The sequence below is a fragment of the Marmota flaviventris genome, chromosome 3 (assembly GCF_047511675.1).
Source record: "Marmota flaviventris isolate mMarFla1 chromosome 3, mMarFla1.hap1, whole genome shotgun sequence".
NCBI lineage: Eukaryota > Metazoa > Chordata > Mammalia > Rodentia > Sciuridae > Marmota > Marmota flaviventris.
The window spans coordinates 36,107,626-36,131,706 of NC_092500.1; positions in this window are offsets into that span (position 1 = coordinate 36,107,626).

Consider the following 24,081-nt stretch of genomic DNA (forward strand, 5'->3'; position numbering starts at 1 on the left):
ACTGGACAAAACAAGATAAATTATAAATGTCATATTTTAAAATCACAAGGGAACTTCAGAATCAACAAACTAAAATTCCAGAAAGAAGAAAAACTCTTTCATGTGAACAAGGAGTTTTATATTTCTTTCCTCTGGGGCATTCTCTGACTCTGGGTTGCTCGCTGAGAATCTGGCTTGACCATTCAGAAAGCTGTCCAGAGAAAAGAAAAACCAGCAAGTTTTAGTCATTCTGCTGCACAAGGGTGACAAACTAGACACCCGAGGAATAGCAAATGCACAACTGCTTTTGCTCCCTGAACAGTTGTTAATGAAGCTCCTATTCAGGAGACTGGGGAACCAGACCAAGCTTCTGGAAGGCAAATTGAACTCTCCAGAAGTCTGTGGACTCGGACATACTGCTGGTCCTACCTTCAAGGAAGTTTCCATGAGCCCTATACGGCAGGCACTGAGGAACCTGGGACTGAGATCTCTGAAGCACATAGCTGAATTTTCTGCAGTCTTCCAAACATGAGGACACAAAGCTCTAACCACCTCAAAACCAAAGACCTGTGAAGGGTGGGGGACACCAAAAACATGAAAAAGGCAAAGGAGACCAAGTCTCTGAAACTGAAACCCAGCTCCACCCATTTATGCCTAAGTGGATTGAGGTGTTCTGTCCTTCTCTATTTGCCATCAAGAGAAAAATAACAACTTTGAAAGCCTCTCCAGGTATATTCCATACAATGTCCAACACTCATTAAGAAATTACTAGAAATGTGGAAACAACACAATATGGACATCTCATAGGAGAAAAGGAAAGGGATGACTCAGATATCTGAGTTAGCAAAGGATTTTCAACACATGTAGTTTCTGTGTTAAAAATGAGAGAGAGAGAGAGAGAGAGAGAGAGAGAGAGAGAGAGAGAGAGAGAGAATTGATCAAAGGGTAGAGAATTTAGAGGAGAATTAAAATCTATAAAAGACCAAGTGAACATTCTGTATATGAGAGAAAACATCTGAAGAAATTAATAGATAAGTTGAAGAGCAGACTTAATGCAACTGAAGAACAGGATTAGTGAACTTGAAAATAGATAGTAAAAATTGAATAAAAAATGGGGGAAAAAATACATTGTTTTTAGTCATTGCTGTGACTAAGAGACCTCACAACAACGATTTTAGTAGGAAAAGTTTATCTGGGGCCTCACAGTGTCAGAGGTCAGTCTATAGACAGCTGGCTCCATGCCTTGGGGCTCGAGGTGAGGTTAAACATCATGGCAGAAGGGTACAGTTGAGGAAAGCAGCCCAAAACATGAGGATCATGAAGTACAGAGAGAGTCGTCTCACCAGATAAAAAGTATGTACCACAAAGGCATGCCCCAGGGACCCTCCTCATCCAGCCACACCCTACCTACCTTCAGTTACCACTCAGCTGATCCTCATCAGGGGATTAATTCACTCATTGGGTTAAGGCTCTCATAACTCAATCATTTCACCTCTTTCTTGCACTGGCTCACACATGAGCTTTTGAGGAACACCTCACATCCTAAACCATAACACACATGTAAGAATGTAAAGATTATAGGGTGTAGTCTTTGTTCAGGTATCCTACAGAGCCAATTAGTTTGAAAAGGTTTGCCCTTGGAGATTTAGAGAGGGCACTCCCAGAAACGATAGTGCAGAAGAGTGAGGTGCAGTTGAGCAGAGGGAGAAGCTGAATGGAGATGCAGTTGCAAGAAAGGGCATAGTTACTCCTGTAAGAGCCCTGGGACTAGGTGGTCCTCCAGAGATGTTCGAGTTGAAGCAAAGGCATTGGGCATTTTTACCTCTACCTAGTCTGTCTTTAATGCAATTGCCTCTGGGAGGAAGCGTGAACACAAGCAAAGCAGTTTTTGCTGGCAGAGGGCCCTGCCAAGTAAGGGGCTGGGCTGTGAGTTGTCAGCTGTCAGCATTCCTAGCAGCTGGGAATGCTAGGAATAAGTGGGGCACCTGGGCGGTCCACTGCGGCCTCCACTAGAGTACACACCTGTGTGTTTGGAGCCACTTTTTAAAGTAAGTTCATCCACCCGGGAATAACTCCTCCAGGAGTCTAGTCCATTTCTTTTCCTGTATAAATTTTAAAAGCAGAGTTAATGGACACATTAGGGCCCTCACTGGTGCAGCTGTTCTTGGAACTATAACTGATATTTGCTGTCTGCTTCCTGCACTCACCATTTCAGATTCACTCTTGGCTCACACCTCTGCTCATACAGGTGGCTTCTATGGTGGGGTGACCCAAGCACTCATTTCTGAGTCTCTTCAACCTATCTTCTCTGTTGCTTCCCTTACTCATTTACCATCAAAATTGGGCAAAGAAATCAAGGGATACATATCTGGGTCATTTGGGTGCTAAACATATTCTTGTCTGCCTTCCTTGTATAACAGAAGCTTTGCCTTCACCTAAGGATTGGGTCCATTACCCCTCTCAGTATGGAGACTCCTTTACTTGCCTGCTGGTCTCTTGGAGTCAGAACACCAATGAAATCAGTCAGAAACTGTGGTATAATGTGTTATAGGAATCTTACTGTTCTGCGTGTTGGAAACATTCTTTCTCTGAGAATAAGGAACTCTAGACTAAAAGTTGCAGGTTTGAAAATATAAAACCTTATAGGTAATCACCAAGTGATAGTAAGTGGAGTCATTCCTATATCCTTGGATTCTGATTCCTTGTAGTCTAACTACTAAAGACAGAGCACTTTTTAATGCTTGCAAATTAGGGTGTACATATGCTGTGCCTGGAGGATGCTACCCTGATCTCAGAGAACTGTCTCCAAACTGTCATCTCCGCTGATCTTTAAAAACCTATCCCATTGCTTTATTAGGCCAGCACTTTGGGGTGGGGTGGTAAGTGATGGAATCAATGGATCCCAAATTATATGACCACTGTTGCAACTCCTTTGCATGAGAGGGGCTCTTGAGGCTAAGTGTGTTACACCATATCCCCCATCAGTGGATCAAACAACTGCAGACCCTCATAGAGTGGTGCTGGATAAAGCTCTGCAGGAAATATGACATGGATTTTAAATATGTGTCAGTTCCTGCCAAGATAAATTACTGACTTCTAAAATGTAAGGAAAGTAGTATACTCAATTTCTACCAAATAGCTACTATATTTTGCTATCCTCAATGAATGGTACCATTTGGGGGTACAACACTTGTCTCTTTTCTGCTAGGTAAAGTGTCCAACAGTGGCAGTCATGAAGGGGAAACCCTAGAAACTCTATTCATGCCACCATCAGTATTTCATGCAAGAGTCCATTGTGAGAATAGCAGAATGACTGAATCATTCTGTCTTATTATTTAATGCCTACTGTTTTCGATTTATTTCTTCCCAGCTGAATGCACCCTTCAATATATGTGTCATGACAAATAACAGATTCCTTTATGATTCTCTCCTGCACAATGAGCATAATGTTAAGATTTCTCAGTGCAGAATACTTGTTTTAGTCAGCTTTTTTTGATGATGTGACCAGAACAACTGTAGAGGAGAAAAAAAATTATTTGAGGGCTCATGGTTTCAGAGGTCCAGCGAAGGCCAGCTTCATTCCTCAGGGCTCAAGTTTAGGCTGAACATCATGGCAGGAGAGGGTGGCGGAGGGAAGCAGCTCACATCATGGTGATCAAGAAACAGAGAGAGAGATTCCTCTCTCCAGATACAAATATATACCCAAAGCCATGCCCCGATTCCCACCTCCTCCAGCCATACCCTACCACTTCAGTTACCACTCAGTCAATCCCCATCAGGGGATTAATTCACTAATTGGGTTAAGACTCTCACAACCCATTTTTTCCTCTGAACTGTCTTGCATTGTCTCACACGTGAGCTTTGGGGGACACCTCACATCCAAATCATGACAGTACTGGGAGGACATTACAGAAGAAGAGGCCTCCTAGAATACACAGTGAAGGTAAGGGGATCAGCAGTGTGGGCATGAGAAGTCCTCAGTCATCAGCCCAGGTCACCTCCAGTGCATTACCCCAAAGCCATTTCAATTCAATTTGCATGCTCTCTGCCACACTCAGCCCACAGAGAATTTCTGAAAGTTCTCCTCCCTTTCTGGTTTATGACATTGCTGCCAACACTACCAACTGGACCTGTTGAAGAGTGGTATGCATCTTAGGAGGTCATTATAAGCAGAAGACAATAAGACCTACAAATTTCTCATGTCCAGCCTCTTGAGACGTTTCTAGGGTTCAATGATAGAGTGTTGAGATATCCTCTTTAAAAACAAATTGTTACACTTAGCTCTACCTACCATTAAAGAAGAGTCACAACTATTAGTAAGCGTCTTTGGATTTGGAAGGTAAAAGTCATATTTGAGTGTCTGCTCTGACTCATTAAACAAGTAACTATAAACCTGAGAACTGCGGCTTAAAGCAAGCAAAGACTGCCACAGTCCTGACCACAGTGGAATTTGTTCTACCAATTGAATTTTATGACCCAGAAAGTCCAATAATCCTTAAACTATCCAGGGACAGGAGGGCACTGAACAGAGCTTTTGGCCAGCTCAAACAGAAGAACCGCAATGCAAACCCACAAGCAATAGTAGCAAAACTGTATCCTCCTATGCAGACAACCCTTCTTATTGAAAAACAGCCCCTGCTCACTACTGCACTCTGGGAAAGACTGACCATTGAGCATCAAGAGACCCTAAAATGTGAAATAAACATTTTTCCTAACTAATCCATAATATAATCCATGATTGCATGTGGAGCAGCAATTTAAAACAAAGTGGAAATGGTATAAAAGATAGGAAGTTAAGCAAATCTTCAGCACAAGTAAACTGAATGAACTTGGTGAAGATGCTCATAGCACCTCTTCCTGCTGCAAGAAGGTGCATATTTAGAGACTGGAAGATTTCCTTATGGCCAATGTATGATGAGAAAATGTTTAGACCTGCTTCACAGAAGATTCTGCAAGATATTTCAGAAGATTCTGCAAAATATTTCAAGATATTTCACCTCACCTAGGAGGTGACCTAGGCTGGTGAAATACAACAGAATACTAATCAACAATGAAAAGGAAACAATAATAACTCTATGCATTAAATAGATTAAGCCTAAATACACAATCTACGCTAGGTGCTATAGCACATATCTGTAATCCCAAAGACTTGGGAGGCTGGGGCAGGAGAATAGCAAGTTTGAGGCCAGCCTCAGCAATTTAGTGAGACCTTGTCTCAAAATAAAAAATAAAAAGGACTGGGGATAGCTCAGTGGTGAAGCACTTTACAAAATTCAATGAAATAGTATATTCATTCAGCATGATTCCATTTATATAATAGAGGTCTAAGACAAAAATTATAAATTAAAATGTTTAGAGATGCATAATAGATAAGCAAAAAATAACTGATATAGAATACGGATTCCTTATATGTTTGGGGTGGGGAGAGCAGGGACTAGTAATTCTGTTAAAGAAACAGAAGTTTTGAAGGAACAGGCAATATTTAATATCCTAACCTCAGGATAGATCTATCAGTATTCATTGTGTTATCATTTTTTTACTACTGGTTCCCAGTCCAGATAGCATGAGAGACTCTATAAGCCTAACGTACAAAAAATAAATAAAGATGCCATATTTATTATACATTTTTCTAATGTATAATATTATACATATAATTTTTGTAATGTATAATATTATATATATTTCTAGTGTATAACAAAGTTTGAGAAACATTGTATTGTACTATTAATGTGCACTTTTGTATACATTTTATATTTCAAAAAATTTGTTTTAAGACCAGGGAAATAGGAAATGAATTCCTATCCAATTTTCTACTTAGCCTTCCTCTGATGTATTGACCCATTTTGCTTCAGTGCTCTATGTCAGCCAGGTCATATGTGAGTTTATTGGTCTTTAGAGACAAGCCTTATTAAATGTTCTCATGAGGTAATGACTGTTCTCAGCCCAACTCAGTCAATTCTATTTGCTTTTTCTCTTTAATCACCGCCTCATCTGCAGCTAAATTCCACCCTGGCCTAGCAGACTTCCTGCATCAGAGACGTAAGTACTTTTCTTACTGCTATTCATTCTCTTTCTACTGATGTGGCTCCTTTCTCTCTTACCCTTTCGCTTCTTCCTGCCTTTAAGTCTTCCGCCTCCTACCCCGTTGGCTTTCTTCTCTCCTTCCTGACAGTTGCATTTACTACCTTTCTTTCCACTGCATTTCCTCCTTGGAAATTTCTAAATGCAGACTTTGGTCTCTCTTCAAATGAAGGGGACTATTTTAGAAGAAAGTAAGAATTAAAATTCATTAACTAAAGACTTCATCATCTTACCTAGTAAAAGAAAATTATGTCTATTCCCAAGTAATGAGAACATTAACTCTGACTCTGTAAGTTCCTAAAAAGTATACTGTAGTGGAAACAATCGCTAAGTTTTTAAATGTCACCTCTTCAGTATGGTGTTTTAATATCCCAAGGAAACAGTACATTTTAAATATTCCCGAAGCCAAACCAAAGATATCAAATGTGTAGAAGTGGAAGTGTGATCATTTAGAATGAACCAAGCCCAATAAAATCAATAATAGTTTTATTTTTATCATGTAAATAATGAGTAGAAAGTCAAGCAAATAACACTTCAGGGAAATTTGAGACATGGAATATTTCAAATTCACATTACTAAATGTGAAATGCTTAAATGTTAATGATATGCTGAGAATAATTGCAATATTTTATTAGTACGTTAGTGAATTATACTGGGACCTATCAAAGGTTTTTGTTATGTAAAATATTACAAGTAAAGTATTTCTCTAACACCTTTGAAGAGTCATTTTGGCATCATAAGTATTTAATAAGAACAGAAACAGAACATTTTCTGAAACATCTCTAATTTTTCAGATGTTTAGTTATTTCCAGCCTGCAAGTATCTTGCAAAGAGGGAAATATGCAAGGTTTGTTCAAATGTTTATGACATGTTCTGAAATATTTTCTCAAAATATGTGTTGTTAGTAGAAACAAAGCTTACAGATCATAATTTTCCAAACATAACAGCACACATAGTAACAGGGTTGTTTTTTTTTTCTTAAGAGAAGTATGTAAAAAATATCAGCTGCCAAGACACTAACATTATTATGTAAAGGCAGTTAACCTTAGAGATAAGACTGGTTTATTTAATTATATTTCAAAAGATTCCTAGCTTCCTGACAGGAAACTTGTATAGGTCAAAATAGTCTTTTCAGGAAAGAAAGGAAGATTAGGCAATTAACCTTTTAATCCACTTAACAGTTCAAATTCCTCTCATTTCAGTTTTGCAAGCAACATGAAGATAATTGCTAGAATTTAAAAGGGTGTTTTTGAGAAGAGTATGGTGTGTGTGTTGTACGTGTAGGGTGTATGTGTGTGTGTGTGAGAGAGAGAGAGAGACAGAGAGTGAGAAAGAGACATAGAGACAAAATAGAGACAGAGAAGGAACATTTAATTTGACAGTTAATTTTTTTTTTAAAAGCTACTTGAGAAGATGTTAAAACACTATTTTTTCAATGAAGATCAAATTTGAGGTCATTATCTTTGTATGCCAGTAGTTCAAGGTGGTGCTAAGTATTATATCCGAGATTTTTTTTTAAAGGAAATGCATGTTATACTTGCAAAAATAAAATTATTTAATTACTTCATACAATCCAATCAAGATATGTGTGCAAAACTGACTTGAAGAACTCAAGTACATAGTGTTCTCTGGAAGAGAGTGTGAGAGGAAAGCAGATATATCAAAAAGAGTCAGCAAAGATGAGAAAGCCTTTTTTGCTTCTCTCCGATAGGGATATTTGTTTTCAATTTAGGTAGTCTTCAAACAGGAATATTTCAAACTAAAAAGATTCTAAAATATTAAACTTTGCCCCATGAAGCAGAGTCTAAAATTAGCTTTAAGAACCCCAAAACTTATTATACAACATGATATCAGGGGAATATAAAATCCAGAGGAAAAGCTGATTTTTCAATATATTATTCAGTATTATTCAAGGGTCAGTTTGGGACTCACTTTTTCTCAATGTTTTTATATGTCCATTTGTCATGTTGTCTTCTTGCTGGAGCTAACAGCAAAATTGCTGCCTAAGTGTCAGGAGTTGGACACAGACCTAATCTCATGTGGAGAAAGAAGAGAAAGTATGTCTTTTACCCTCTTTTAGGAGTGAGGGAAATTTCTTTTAACAGATTTCATGGCCATGCCCATTTCAAAACAAATCAATGGCAAGGGGTAATTGATTACCATGTGGTCACGCTATTCTGTGGGGTACAATTAAGTGCTGGAGAAACAACTCCAGTTTTCATTGTGTTGATATAGTTCTGCACATAAGGCATGCATTTATTATTCCATTCATTTAACAAATATTTCTTATATGTATACCATGATCCTCTAGATACACAGTGATAAACAGCATAGTCATGTACTTTGCTCCCATGTAGCTAACAGTGTAGCTGGAAGACACTTTAAAAAAATTTTTTTTACAGATAATTCAATGATCAGTTTTTAAAAAATGACTGGATTTAACAAAATATGTACAAGATCTATATGAGGAAAATCACGAATCTGTGATAAAAGAAAGCAAAGAAGAACCAAATAAATGGAGAGAGAGTCCATGAATGGATAGGAAAACTCCATATTGTCAAGGTGTCAATTTAACTTGGGGAAGAGAAGAATGTGGCATAAAGCATGTGCTGAAAGCCTATCAATATGGTTAGAGTACAGAATGTAGAAGATTGTGAAAAGTGTTTAAAGATGAGGTAGGGATCATAATATGCAGAACTCCATAAGCTATTTTTAAAACATTTGGACATGATTCTAAGACAATTGTAAAGAAACTGAAGGATTTTAAGCATGGGAAGAACAGGATAAAAATTTATAATTTAAAAGAATTGGATAGGTGGCAGGAGTAGATGCACTGAGGCCAGTTCAGGAGCCATTGAAGTCATCCATATAAAAGATATCTAAACCAAAACTAAGTCTTGGTTTAGACTTAGGAGTTAGAAATAGGGGTGGGGATAAATGGGCTAGTTTGCAAGCTATTTAGAGGATGCAAATAAAAGAATTGGCACTGGATGTAGGGAGTTGAGGAAAACAAGGAATTAAGCGTGATGCCTAAGTTTCTGAGTTAAGAGCAGTTGGATTCCTCATTAAAGAATAATGAAGGAAGAGTTGGTATGCAAAGATAAAAGTGAAGTGTTATTATTGAATATGTTGAGGTTAACAATCCTATGGAAGATCCAAGGGGAAATGTCAATAAATAATGTCAAATTAAATACACTGTTTTAAAGCCTAATAAAGTAAAAATAGGCAGTAATTGTAAATATGGATATTACTGATGCAGAGATAATGAGTGTGTGGAACTATGGGGAAAACATTGTGACCCCCATTCTTTAATTACAGACCCAGGAATCACCTCGTTTCCTCAGTACTGCATTACAGGGTGTTTATAATTTATAATTTATAACTGTGATGTATTCTTTTGCTTAGATAAATCTTCTAATAAATCGGCCCTTCCAATAAACTGTTTTAAAATTATATTTAGTTCATTGGATTAAAGCTAAACCCATCTGCACAGTCTTTTTTTGTTATAAATTCTATTCTGGATGTTTTATGAGATATATTTACTTGGCTACCACAGTCAGGTTTCTGGTGCCCAGGATGAACAAATTAAACAAGCAACCCCATTTCATAGAACTGCATATTATATTTTATAGAACATATTAAAAATTAACCACAGCCATTTGCTTTAAAAATACTTATGACACTGAAATGTCCTCGCTGTGAAAAAACAAACAAAACATAAAGAGGTTCATATACATTGAAAACAGATACTTATGGATTAAAAATACATTTTTCATTTAAAGTAAATTCAATACTCTGGTTACATATATAAAGTCATCTAGGATTTGAAAACAAAGAAATCTGGATTTGTGTTCTAATTTTCTTAGTAATTAATTTTATGGCTTTGAGCAATTTATTTAATTCCTCTGAAACTAAATTTCTCATTAATACTTATCCTTGAAATAGTTAAGACTCAGCCCAGAGGATTATTATGAGACATATATCTAGTGTAGTGCCTAGTACATAATAGATACTTAATAAAAGATAGTTACATTTTCATGTATTTGCTTCTAAGTTAATTTGAGAATGAATTTTATGTTTTCCATAGAATATTGTCTGTAGTTACCTACAACTTATTTTTAGTAAGTCTCCAAAGTCATAATAGACTTCATTATCAGTTTAATTAATCACAGTATCTCTCTCATATTGAAGAACTGATTCCAAAACAAAACTATAGACAATTTAAATTTGAAAATTATGCTATTCATATGTGACCAAATATGTAAAATGACTACATCTTTAGATTAACATCAATAAACAAGAAAAAGTCATAAAAACTCAAACGGTTATTTCAGGTCAGTGTGGTTCCTCAAGAGAGAAATTTTTTGTTATTTTAAAAGAAACCGGTACATAAATGGTAAGTATAATTATGTTGAAATTTTTTTCAACAATCTGGTGGCAAATGTAGAACTTGACATGCATGAGAGGAGACTAGAATATAGTTCCATTCAATTTTTTTTTAGCAGAGATGTAAACTGAAGCTTTGGAAATTATGAGGTAAAGATATTAAGATACAGGAATGAAGCAAATGGAGACATCCAGGCTACCCAGGTTCAAGTCTTGACTTTGCTGACACAGTCATTTAGTCCTGGGAAAGTTAGTTCACAACTCTTGAGTCCCAGTTTTCTCATTTCTAAAAAAGGAAAATTAAAGTATTCAATTCATGGTGGTTCTTTGAGTACTAAACAAATGAACATATAAAAAGGACCTAACTCATATCTGTCACACATATGCTTAATACATGTCAGCTATTGCCACTTCTTATACTCCTTATTAGTTGTTGTTATAAACAAACATGAGACTCATCCTATTATCACCACTCACGTCTTCCCCAAAGCATGTTCTAGTACTACAAAGCAGGCAGCACATGAAAAAAAAATCATCATAACAAAAGAGAGCCATACCCAAAGGATGGCAGGGACATGTCAGTCAAGCAAAATGAACCAGATTTATCTTTTGGATAAATTCTCAGAGCTTTTCATATGACAATGTATATGTTTACTCTCTGAGAGATGAAAAAGATATTTAGAAATTTTCAAACAGATTTGACAAAGAGACCCTATTTTTACCAGAGCAATAGAAATGATGGGTATCCAATAAAACACTGGAAAATACTATAGGATCCCACAACATTCAGAACTGGAAGCCTATTATCTTAATTGACAAGTAACAGCAAATATATTTATTAAAACAAATGATTATATAAATTATTAACCTTACTCTATTTAATTAACATGTCAATAGATTAGCCCTTCCGCTTTCCTCATACACATGTGTTACCCTTCAACTTGGCCATCACTTTTTATTTCCCAGAAACATGAAGGGTGTTAATTACTTGTAGCCAAGACTTAGTCTTTCCTTTTTATGGTCGAAGTCATACTTATATATAACTCAAAGTATACATTGCCTAAGAAAACACCAAGTATGTATTCAAATGAAAGGGAAAAATGAAATTTTGAAAGAAATCTTGAAAATTAAGACTATAATATATAGTTTGTTAATTTGTAAGAATGACACTATTCCTGGTCACAGAGAAGCTCTTATTTTTTTAAAGCCACACTCAGATCAAATTTTATAAAATTTGTTTGTTTCATTTTAATACAGGGAAATGACAGAGAAAAATGTTTCCACTGGTGTTTATCTAACTGCACTGTCACATGTTGACAATCAACTAAAGCAATGTATCTAGAAAGTTAGGGTTCATCTGACTAAAATGTTCAAAGAGGATAGGAAGTAAGGAATGATACATTATTCTTATAATTAGTAAATTGAAGAAAGGTTCAACCAGGCTGTCTTTTGTTGATTATATGAGATAGACTGGCTGATGCAATTATGGAGAAGTAACCCAGTTCATTAAATCATATCTAAAATCAGACATTGTAATCAAGCTACAAGTAAAAACAGATTGTCTTCCATTTTCCCTTCTTATCACAACTCAGTACTAAAACCACAAGTTTGAGAAAAGTATAAGAAACTATTGGATTAGCTTCATTCATACTGATAAAAAGGCTGCAGTTCATTCATTTTCACTTTGGGGTATTAGCTACTATATGAAGATAGCACAGTTTATATCTTTAATGATCACATTTTTTTTTTCTAAATTCTTGTCTATTACCCAAAACACTGAGAAACTTTGTAAAAATCTCTGGTATACACATTCCAGAATTTATCCACTTAAGAATTCCTAATATGAAGTATCATTATTATTGTTTTGTAGGAAGTTTGTTGAGATTTCCTCTCATGCTTTGCAGTTCTCTGTGATCATCAATCCTCTTGCAAAGTAATGTTCCTTCTGGGACTATTTTCCTTGTCCTAGAAGTAGTTTCTTCTGACATTCCTGTATTGACAAATAAATATCCTCACTCTTGGTTGGAAAACATCTACATTTCATTTTCCTTTTCAAAATTAAAATAAAAATTCACTGAGAATAGAATTCTAGAATGACAATTATCTTTTAACGTGTTGAAGGTAGTTTCTCTTTCTCCATTATAATATTGAAAAATTCTCCATCATTCTTTGGAAGTAAACTTGGAGTCTAATTCTAACCATAGATCATTTATAGGTTATTTCTCTTTACTTTCTCCATGTTTTAGGCTCTAGCCTTTGTCTCTAGTAATATAAATGTATATTGTTTCTCGGTGGACTTTTTTTTTTTAATCCTTCTTGAGATTGTGACAGTCATGGTGATTCTTGAATCTGGAGTTAGATGTCTTTCATCATTTTAAAAATAATTTCTGACATTTCTTTAATTACAACTCCTTTCATTCTCAATTGATTTCAATTCATTTCAATTAATCTTATAGGAGAACTTCTCTATTAAATGTTTGTGTGAATTTTCTTTTTTTAAAGTATTTTTATTAGTTATTGATGGACCTTTATTTATTTTATTTTGCTTATATGTGTGGCTGAGAATCAAACCCAGTGCCTCACACATACTAGGCAAGAGCTCTACCACTGAGCCACACCTTGTGTGAATTTTCTATACTTTCTTCAGATCTATCTCCTACTTACAACTTTTTTTGTGTATAATTGTTGTTACTGTGTTTCCATATTTTATTTTCTAATTCAATTCATGTTTTTTTATTCTATCAAACTTATCAAATTGGACTATCAGAATTAATAGTTTAAAATTTTCTTTTTCTATTCTAAGGAAACCAACTATGTAAATTTAATTTTAAAAGTTTAGTGAAACATAAGGTAGTGATTATATCTGCTTCTTTTTTCTTGATAATTTTAATGTATTTCTATTTTAGGGATATTAATTATTTCTAATGCTGTATAGGACAATTTTTATACTAGCAGTTGTGATAGTCTTATTTTACAGTTTCTTTCTAATGATTCCCATTGATGGTATTTGTTTCTTTATATGTTTGGTGATTTTTGATGATGAGCTTATAGATAGGTAGATAGATGTGCATAGATATGTTTATCTATATATATTTGGTACTAAGGATTGATCCCAGAGGTGCTTTACCACTGAGCTATATCCCCAGACCTTTTTATTTTTTTAATTGTGAGACAGGGGCTCACTAAGTTGCTTAGGGCCTTGCTAAATTGCTGAGGCTGGTCTCTGCTAGTGATCCTCCTGCCTCAGCCTTCTGAATCACTGGGATTACAGCCTACATCACTGTGCCTAGCATTCAGCTTATAGTCTTTAGAACTTTTTCAGTGAAAATACTTTAAAATAGGTTTTTAAGTGCAGCCTTTCATAATGTTTGCTTTCTTCTGCCAGTTTCCTCTTCCCATAGCACAAGAAAGGCAAATATCTTTTGTATCTCTGAAAAACATTTATTTAATTCCTTTATTTAATTTCTCTACTGAGGGTGTTGCTAAATTTCCTGATTTGTTTGTTTTTTAGCAAGGTTATTTGATCAGAGTGTCTTCTCTCTATTCAAGGATTTTTTTCTCAATCTTTGAATAAATAGCCTCTTAAATCCAGAACATGGGAACCGCTGTAAGATTAACAATACGGTTTCTCAAATAAATAAATCACAAGAAAACCAAAGTGATGGAGTTGCTTGTATATTTAAAATATTTATTGATCAATAGTAATTTGGATTTTATTTGGATTTTGACACAAAAACAAAAACAAAACACAAACAAAAAAGCCAGACCAATGAGGAAATTTGAACAATTTATATTTACCATTAGAAAAGTATGTTCATTTTTCAGGTGTGACTATACTTAAAGAAGAATCCTTATCTTTTAGAGACCAAAAAAATAAAATATTTGCAGATAAAAACAACATCTTAGATATGATTCAAAACAATCTCAGGTAGGCAAGAGGGTAGTACAGATATGAATGAAATAAATAAGCCCTGACTTAAGAATGATGTGTTTATGCAGTTCATTACACATATCTTTCAAGTTTTAAGTATATTTGAAATTTTTCATTAAAAAAAGAAAAAAATAAAGAAATTCTGGCCCTAAGCCTCTAGGGATTGGCCAGTATCACCTATGTAGCAAAAAAAATCTTAAAATCTAGTTGACATTTTGTGAATTGATTGATTGATTGATGAGTTTTATGTTTGTTTATAGTGTTTGAAGAATTTCTTTACACTTAAACCAAACAGCCACATTTAACAAAATGTTTCTTATCCCGTATCCAGTAATTTTAGGTGCACTGTGCTGAGCTATAATTCACTTAGTTGTCACATGTTCTATTTCAGGACACACAAATCTCAAAAGAATTCTTGACAGCTGCCTTCTTCAGTTGCTAAATAAGTATGTCTATTCACTGGCTCTACCCCTTTTCTCTCTCATCCTTCCCTCCACCAAAGAATGTGTCCTGCGAATTCTATTCCTTATATTTCTCACTTGCCTGTGCCCTGGAGACTCACCATCTCCATTGTCACCACTCTGGTCCTATTCAGTGTCTTCTCCCTTTCACTACTGCAAATCTTTATCAATTTCGCCTCTTCAATATGGTTTACTCTCATCAATTCTTTATATTCAGCTCAAATTTATCTTTTAGTGAGTACAAATTACATCATATCAAGTCACTGCTTAAATCTCTTTAATGCAAACTGATTATGAATTCTAAAGTCCATAAAGGACTCCTGAGGTCATGCATAAACTCACCTCTGGCTAAAAATTCCAGTTTACTCCTTGGCTACTGTCCCTGTGACCCAGTGAAATGAGCCTTGCTTTTATTCTTTGTTTCTCCAAGGCTTAGGAACTTTGCTTGTAATTTCTTCTGCCTAGAATATTCCTTCCTTCTCCATGTCAACAGCTAACACCTTATTCTTTTGGTCACAGCTTAATATCACTTTCTTGAAAGAAAAACATCCCTGACCCCACACTCAGAAATGTAGCCAGATAATACATTTCTATAGCACTGGATCATTATCTCAGGTAAAATCACTGGATCAATATCCATTCTTCCTAATAATTTTTACTAGTCAAGAATGCAGGGGCCATAATTTTCTTGTGACTATTCCATTCTCTAGTAGCTAGAGCAATGAGCATATAGCATGCTCAACAAAGTTTTAGAATGAATCCACGTCAAGCTTTGTGCTGCATGCTGCAAAGAGAATAAATAGATAAGATAAATTCTTATCCAAGATAAATTCAATTCCTAATTTCAGGGAGCTTACAGCTGAGAAGGTGCACAATAGGATAGAAATTACCCTAGAATTTTGTTGTGTTGTTTCTGTTCTTTACTTAGAGGATTACTTCTTTCAGGTCCAGTGAGGCAACTAGTTTGTAATTTGCATCACTTTATGAATTTATGGTAATGACTATTATTACAATTGGCTCTAAAACACTTGAAGGTCAATATTATTAAGTTGTTTTTCCCTTTCCTATTTGAGCTGCCTCCCACCTTCAGACTTCAAGTCAATGTTTTATATACAACACTTTATAGACTTGCAATTAACTGGTCCCACCACTGGCAATATCTCGACAATAACATTGCCAATAGGGGATGTTACAGAAGCCAGCTAACACAAGCCTGGGGTTGATATCCCAGACATCAAGGTTGACATTCATTCAGTTGCTATTATGGTTTTCATACCTTCAATTTGATTGAATACTTGCTCACCTCACCATGACTAGCACATATTAGTGGCCTAATTAATACTCATTGAGTAGATGGATTGAAGCTATATTGGTATTACACTATAAATACCTCCCAAGGACAAGGTGAACTGGATTCAGTTCTCTTCTGTTATTAAGCACTCCATCACTGAATAGTGTACTGCTCAAATAGCAGAATTTGGAAAGTGCTTAATCCTATATTGTTGGCACAATATTTTTGGCTGTATTCCCAGTACTTGTGTTCTTCCAGCAAGCTTGAAATCAATAATAGGATGGTCCCTTCCTGAATCCTCTCAGTCCTTAAACTGAAGCTGACAGCTCTATAAACAAAAGTCACCTTTATTTATTTTGCTTTTATGAAACAATGCCTAAGGGTATGTATTTTATATGCATATTCTGTATAAAGTTTATGTCCATCTTTGTACATGAGCAACAGTTCCTCCCTCATAAAGCCACTCATTTTTTTTTTTTTTTGGTCTTATTTTTACAGGAAATTTGTGCCCTAGGATCAGACATTTCTTTCTCCCTTCATGGCACTGTTTATAATACTGAGGATGTTTGCCATGATAAGAGGATTCCAAAAAAGGACCTGTCATTGGCAATTGCATGCAATTTGGTTGAGTAGAAGGTGGTGGGTGTGGATTTTGTCCTTGACATATTATCCCTGCTAAATTGTTGACAGCAGTTTCTGCCTATTCTGACTGTTCAGGAATATCAAGCCCTAAAATACATTGTATTCTCCTTTTTGATGTCTGGAACATCCACAGGAGACACCACGTATAATTTCTAAATTATTCTTTCCCTTTCAGACTCATTTCTTGTCTCAAGTCTTCCCTGTTATTTACTTCCCAGCTTTCTGCTTTGCATTCTCTGCCTTGGCTGTACTTTCTTCTCAAAAAGGGAAAGAAGTATTTTCCCTTCATTTTTTTTTTAACCGAGTGCACAAAGAATAAGCACTATGATACAATATTTTCCAAGATTCACTTCAGGATGGTCCATGATTAAACTGATTTGAACCTGACAGCTTCATTCCTCTTGTCTTCTTTTATGTGAGTTTCAATAGGTGCTTTCCTCTGGAAATGTCACATTCCTTTCTATCATTATTCTTGAACTCTTCTAGTGTTAAAATGAACGTCTAACAATAATCTAAATAATAACAGTATTTTTCTTTAGTCAATAATAGAAATTATCTGGTGTATGTAAACACGTGTGTATATATTTCTTTGAAACTTTAAGGAATAATTGTTTTTCTTAGTCTCATGAGTACTTTGCCTTCTCAAAATAGTTGCATAGCACTTTCCTAACTTCACTGTTTGTCAAAATTTAGTATACATGTGAATTAACTAGGGATCTTGTTAAGATACAGATTCTTATTCTATAGGTATGGGGTAGGCCTGAGATTCTGAATTTTTAACAAATGTCACACTGCACTTGGAGAGATACATGGCAGGTACTACTGTTCCCATTTTATACAAGTTTCGAAAAACAAAGTGAGTTGACTATACATCACAATAGCAGAACCACAGCTTCACCTGATTATCTAGTTTCTGTTCATGAAGGAAAATAAGTGTCTGTTCTCTTATTTTTCTTTCCTGAAGTTCCCATGATTTGGTGTATGTAACTCTGCATTTGATTTCCACGAGTTGCAGATGAAGTTGTCTAGGAGGAAGCAAATTTATCTTTGGAATTCTTCTAGTTCCAGCCACAGGATCACGTCTAAATACACTTGCAGAACTCTTCCCAGAGACTGGTTGAACCTGCTGCTATTTAAATGACAAAGTTTGGGAACATCATTTAGAGTAGAGGAAGGTTTAAGATTTCAATTTTTTTTTAAAAGGATTTGTTTAGCATCACCATAACCCTCCTTCTAAAAGCACAAACTATAAAAATTTCAAAGACATAATCACCTTGTTAAATTTGGAGTTGCAAAGACAATGTAATCAGGAAACAAAATGAAGCAGATCTGTAAAGACTGTGATTTAGGGGCTGCTATTAGCAGCTTCTGAACTAGTGGGAGTAAATCATTTTCAAATTTAGGAAGCCAATTAATGGTAATAAAATATAGTTGAATAACAATTAGAAATTCGACTTCAAAGTATAGTAATGGATAGAAAATAAACTTTCCAAAGAAGCACATTCATTGTACAATTCTTTAAAAATCCACTTTAATTGTCAGATCCCTTTTGAGTCAAGTTGTGCTAAATCATACTCTAGTAAGAATTCTGACAGCTGGGGAAAATCCACCTGCTGAGTTACTACCTTTTAATTACCCAAATAAAGAACAAAGTTAAAAGCATGGCAAACTTGAATAGAAAAGCCAAATTTAAAGTTAAGAAAACCATTACTCATATATTCTAAAATTAACTTAACTCTCCCATGTATAAGAGAAGAAAATCAAGTTTATTATTTACAACCATCCTTCCCCTTATCTCTCTCCAAGGATAACTTCCCCTTATCTCTCTCCAAGGAGAGTAGAGCTTAAGGATACTCACTTGCCCTGCTGAGTAGAGTGCCAAACAAAAATAATTTTGGAGACTGCCGGTGAGAAAGAAGGCAAGGAGAGATATAAATCATTGCTAAATTGTTCCAAATAAGAAAAGGAAGTACAGCATATGAGAGGAAGGGTGGGCTGGCCTGGAGACTGGAATTGTGGAAACAGATATGACAGCTGCCAAAGACAAAGAGCAGAAGTAATTAAAATGGACTTTAAGGCAGTTTTGCAAGGTTATGGGTCATGTGAGCCCCATTTCCATCCAATCTAGGCTTTTCAAAATGAGTATTATTGACATCTAGGACTGAATGACCCTGCATTGTGGGGATATTCCTATCCATTCAGGATGTTTAGAAGTGGGTGTTACCCACTAGAGGCAGAACAACCCTTCCCCTAATTATGACAACCAGAAATGTTTCTAGCCACTGGTGAATGTCCCTAGAGTGGGGTTGTTGGGGGCTGGGGGTGGGGGCAAAAATCATCTATGGTTGAGAACTTCTGGGAAAGGTCTATGATTTTTCTTCTGGTTTGTTCTGTGCAATTTTAGTAGGTATATCTGTAAATGTTTTATTTTACCTTTTAGTGTCATTTGGTTTTTTTTCTTTGATGTGCAGACTAGGCTCAATGCAGCCAAACACAAGAGCGGAGGTTTCCAAGTGAATCTAATAACATTCAGATTAACCTTTGAAGGTTTTTGTCTATAATATTCACTTTAAAATACAAGTTCCACTGCAAACTCAGTTTGGAATTATATATTTAGTTATGAGTCAGAACTGTATCCCTATAATGATCGCAAAGGACTAGTTAGTGGATGTTGAACTGACAGAAACTATAATGAAAGGCACATCAAATATAGACTTCCTCAATCACTCTTTCAGTTTTTGACAGGTGAGGGAATTGAGGTAGCGTTCAGGATTAGCAGTTTATATCAAAGAGGCAGATGGCCACGATGCTACAAAAGCTTACTCTCATGAAATAATCCAAGACAATCTCATGAAAAACTTCAGATTGGAATTGAAGTTTAATCCAATCTCTCTGGATATAATGTGTCTTAAATGGTTATTTCTTGGAAAAGAGACTGGGAAATGTCTAATAAAGGCTTTTTTTTTTCTTTTATAACTTACGTGTACCAATCTCTACAGTGTGAATATGTCCATTTCATGGTCCATTTCAACTGTCTTAAAAGTGAATCTGAGGGCTGGGGCTATAGTTCAGTTTGTAGAGTGCTTGCCGTGCATGCACAAGGCTCTGGGTTCAATCCTCAGAACCACAAAAAAATAAAAATAAATTAAAAAACAAAGATATTATGTGTCCATCTACAACTAAAATAAATTTTTTTAAATTAAAAAAAAAAGTGAGTCTGAAATCTTTTTGTACAATTAACTCTCAGGTCAGTGGATGTAGTCCCCAGCACAAATTTGTGAGGCACAAATTTGGAAATGGGTTAAATCCTTACTCTGCTTCATCAGCACAAAAGCTATCCATTGGTTAGGAAAATGTCTAGAGACTGAGGTTATATCATCAAGTTAAGTTTTGAAAACACTGATCCACCATCATCCTTGCCATTTCAAAATCTTACCCTCTGGTTTTCTGCAATGTTTTATTATGTGGAATAACTTCAACACTTTAATCACTGAAAATTTTAGGATTGTGACTGACATAAAAACGTGGGTTTGGGGAAAATATTTACTTTAGAAATGTAACATATTCATATTTAGCTATGCTATATACCTAAAATAGAGAAACCAAAAAAATACACACATAGTTGTTATATCACCCTGTGAGTCATGATTAGATCATGTCTCCGAGTATTATATTGTTATAACAACTCTCACTGATAGAGAATAATGGAGATGACCTAGGAGTTTACAGGATTTCAGCACTATAATTGTAAGGGGACAATGTCCCAAGTCTCTATGTATTGTATCATACATACATCAAAATATTGTATCTTAATGAAAAGAGCTAAAGAAAAGAGATGTGTGGATTCTTGTAAGAATATATAAATATCAGATAAGTTTTTCCCTAATCAACTGTACAAAATTAAAATATTTTTGGACCAAATATTGGAAGATTGTGTGGTACGCAAACTGAAGAAATAGAAATTACTGCAACAAATTGGAATGGACAGTGTATATGCACGTTTGGCACAAGTGACTGAAAAAGCTGAGAATTTCCCAAAGGAAATCCCAAATCTTACAGATTAGTGAAGTTAAATCATAAAGAAGGGAGACAAAATAGTATGGCGTTTAGGCCCTGAAGGAATATGAAAAACACATGAGCACCAGTTCAACTTGCTGATGTAGGCTGCCTTGACTGTCTGAGTTTGGCTTTTTGACCACACGAGTCCTTAGGAAGGAAGATCCATAAGTTGCCAACCATATTCCAAGAGCTCCTCAGAACCAACTTGGGCCTATAAATCTGCATTAAATGTGGTGAATTATGAGGAAAACAGTATCACCACAGTCACCTAGATGCTGTTCACCTAGAACCAGACCACACAGCAAACAGAAATGATTCAAGAAGCAATCCAATATTGCTCAACCAATATTGCTCCACCTTTGGGAACTGGAAATTTCCACAGATTTCATTGTCAGAAAGTGAATCTGAGAAAAGCAACTCATCCCTACTGAAGTAGAGCTAATATTTAAAGTGGATAACTGTTCCACTCAGTCACAATGAAATTGTAATACCAATACATGTGCCCAAGTCCCAAAGTCTCCAATCAATCTGTGACAGATAATAACATCTCTGGAGATTACAGTGATAAACTGGGGAGATGTTGGATCATTTTTCAGAGAAAATAGTGTAACTCACTGTGAAGGAAAATTATGAGAGTTTTTTCATTTAGAAGAATATGTAGGAAAGTATTATATTACTATAATAAGAAATATATTTTATTTCAAAGCAACAAACACATGCTCAAATTGTAGCAAAAGTTTTAACAAACAAAACTCATTTTCGGATCCCCATTCTATCTCCATGAAAAAACATTGGTCTTACCACACTGATTTTATGTCCTTTAATAGAATAGTATCTACATTTTGATAAATAAGTTATATAAAATCTCCTGATTCAAGGTGGATTGATACTAAGACTAGATTTTTATGTGCAGTAAAATTACCATTTGCAAAGGGTAAATTTTTATTTACCAATCTGCAAAGGGAAAGATTTTACAAGGGTAAAGAGATTGGTGAATCAACACTAGAAATGGGGTAAGAAAAGCAAAAAGTAAAAAACCTGATTAGAGATGAGAAAAGTAGATGATGTATATCTGCCAAATTAGGAGAAACTTTGAGAAAAGAACAAAAATGATTAAAATGGATTTAATGAACGTTTTGCCATATTAGTAAAACTTTAAAGCTGTACCTTTTCTGTTCACAAAATTTTGAGTAAATGTAACTGTAATCATATATACAGATGTTAAATAAGTTTGATTCTATATCATGTACAACCAGAAGAATGATAAGTTGTATTCCATTTATGTATGATGTATCAAAATACATCTACTGTAAATATACATCTACAAAATACATCTACTGTAGAGCAAATTTTAAAATGTGACTGTATTTGGACACAGGGTTTTCAAAGCACTAATTAAGGTAAAATGAGGTCCTATGGGTGGGTTCTATTATAATATGACTGGTGTCCTTATGAGAAAATTGACTCACACATATACAGACACAGAGGAAAAACCACATGAAGACTCAGTGAGAAGGCATCCATCTGCAAACTCAAAAGGCTTCAGAAGAAACCAAACTTGCTGAGGCCACGATCTTAGGTTTATCTTCTAGAACCTTGAGAAAAACAGTTTCCATTGTTTAAGCTTCTCTGTCTGTGATACTTTGTTAGGACATCTTTAGCAACATATTAGAGATGATCATATTACAGATGGCATACCCTTATACTCTGAAAAAGCAAACTTGAAACCTTGAAAACTTGCTTCCAGCACCAACAAGTTATGTGACCTTGGTCATTTTACTTGGGCTGTCTAAAGCCTGGATTTAAAAAGTTGAATATTACTAATGAGTATTTAACAGGAATAATGAGAAAATATGCAATTATTAAAATTTGTTGCATTTTTAATGCTATTTCACTGTGACTCAAAATGCATAAAAATATCTCTACATGTGTTTCAGTGTGCACAGAAAGATAACCTACTACAAGATATTGATTGCAATTTTATTGGTATTAACTATATATTAGAAGTAACCCAGACATTTTAAAACAGGCAATTATTAAATAACTTATAATACAATTGTAGGTAGAATATTTTGTGGTTATTAAAAAGTACCATGATGGGCTGGTGATATAACTCATTTGCCTAGCATGTGTGAAGCCCTAGCTTTAAATCCCTGTACCAAAACAACAACAACATAAAAAAATCATGATCATATTTATGGTACACTATTAAGTAAAAATAACAAAACTCTACAGTATGAACTTAACAAAATAAAATATGAATATAAAATAGACCAAAAAGAAATAGAGTACCTAGATATACAGGCATTGTGGCATCATAGCCAAATACACATATTCATGCAGCAGTTTTATAATATGTATAGAAAACAACTGAAATGTTTATTAATATAGAATTAGTTAATGCAGTATAGAATCTCTATTATTTAATTCAGTATATACACCATGCATTCATAAAAGTAATGAAAGAACTCCATATAGTATTGTGGATGTATGTATAAATATATTTAAAATGATATAAGCAAAATCTTTTGTTTGGATTAATAAAAAATGTATTTACCTGAATTTTTTAGACTACTTCCAAAGTCATGCAGAAAATGAGTGATAATAGAAATCTCTGGAAAAAGGAACAGGTGACTTTTCACTGTATACTCTTCTGTACTTTTAACTTCATATTATGTTTAGGCCTTAACCATACAAACTAATAGAATTAATAAATAATTAAGATTTGAGTGATTATACTATTTTTTACAATATAAAGTAGAATTCATATATTTTGATAATTCATATGGTAGACAGTATAAACACTGTAGGAGAAATAATAATTTGGAGAAATAGTTTATAGCAGCTCAAAAATTTATTAGGCACTTACTGTGTGATAGACTCCGTTAAACACTAAGAATTCTATAGATAGTGGATGTTAATAGGAGAACTGTAATTATTCCAGCAAATAAGAATGATACAAAAAGGGGACATCTATATATTAATAGGATCTAGGTAGCATACTATATATATATATATATATTGTATAGAAAATGTACTATACTATTTTATTACTACAAATCTGAACAATCCATAGCCATCTTTTTAAAATAATCTCATCTGTATCAACCACAATTCTAATAATTTCTAACAGCTATATGAATACAAAATTATTTTATTATTTTTATATCTCCTTCCTTCTTGTTAGTTATTTATAATCATAAGTTTTATAATTAGGTTATGATGTTAAATTAAATGCTATATAAACAAAA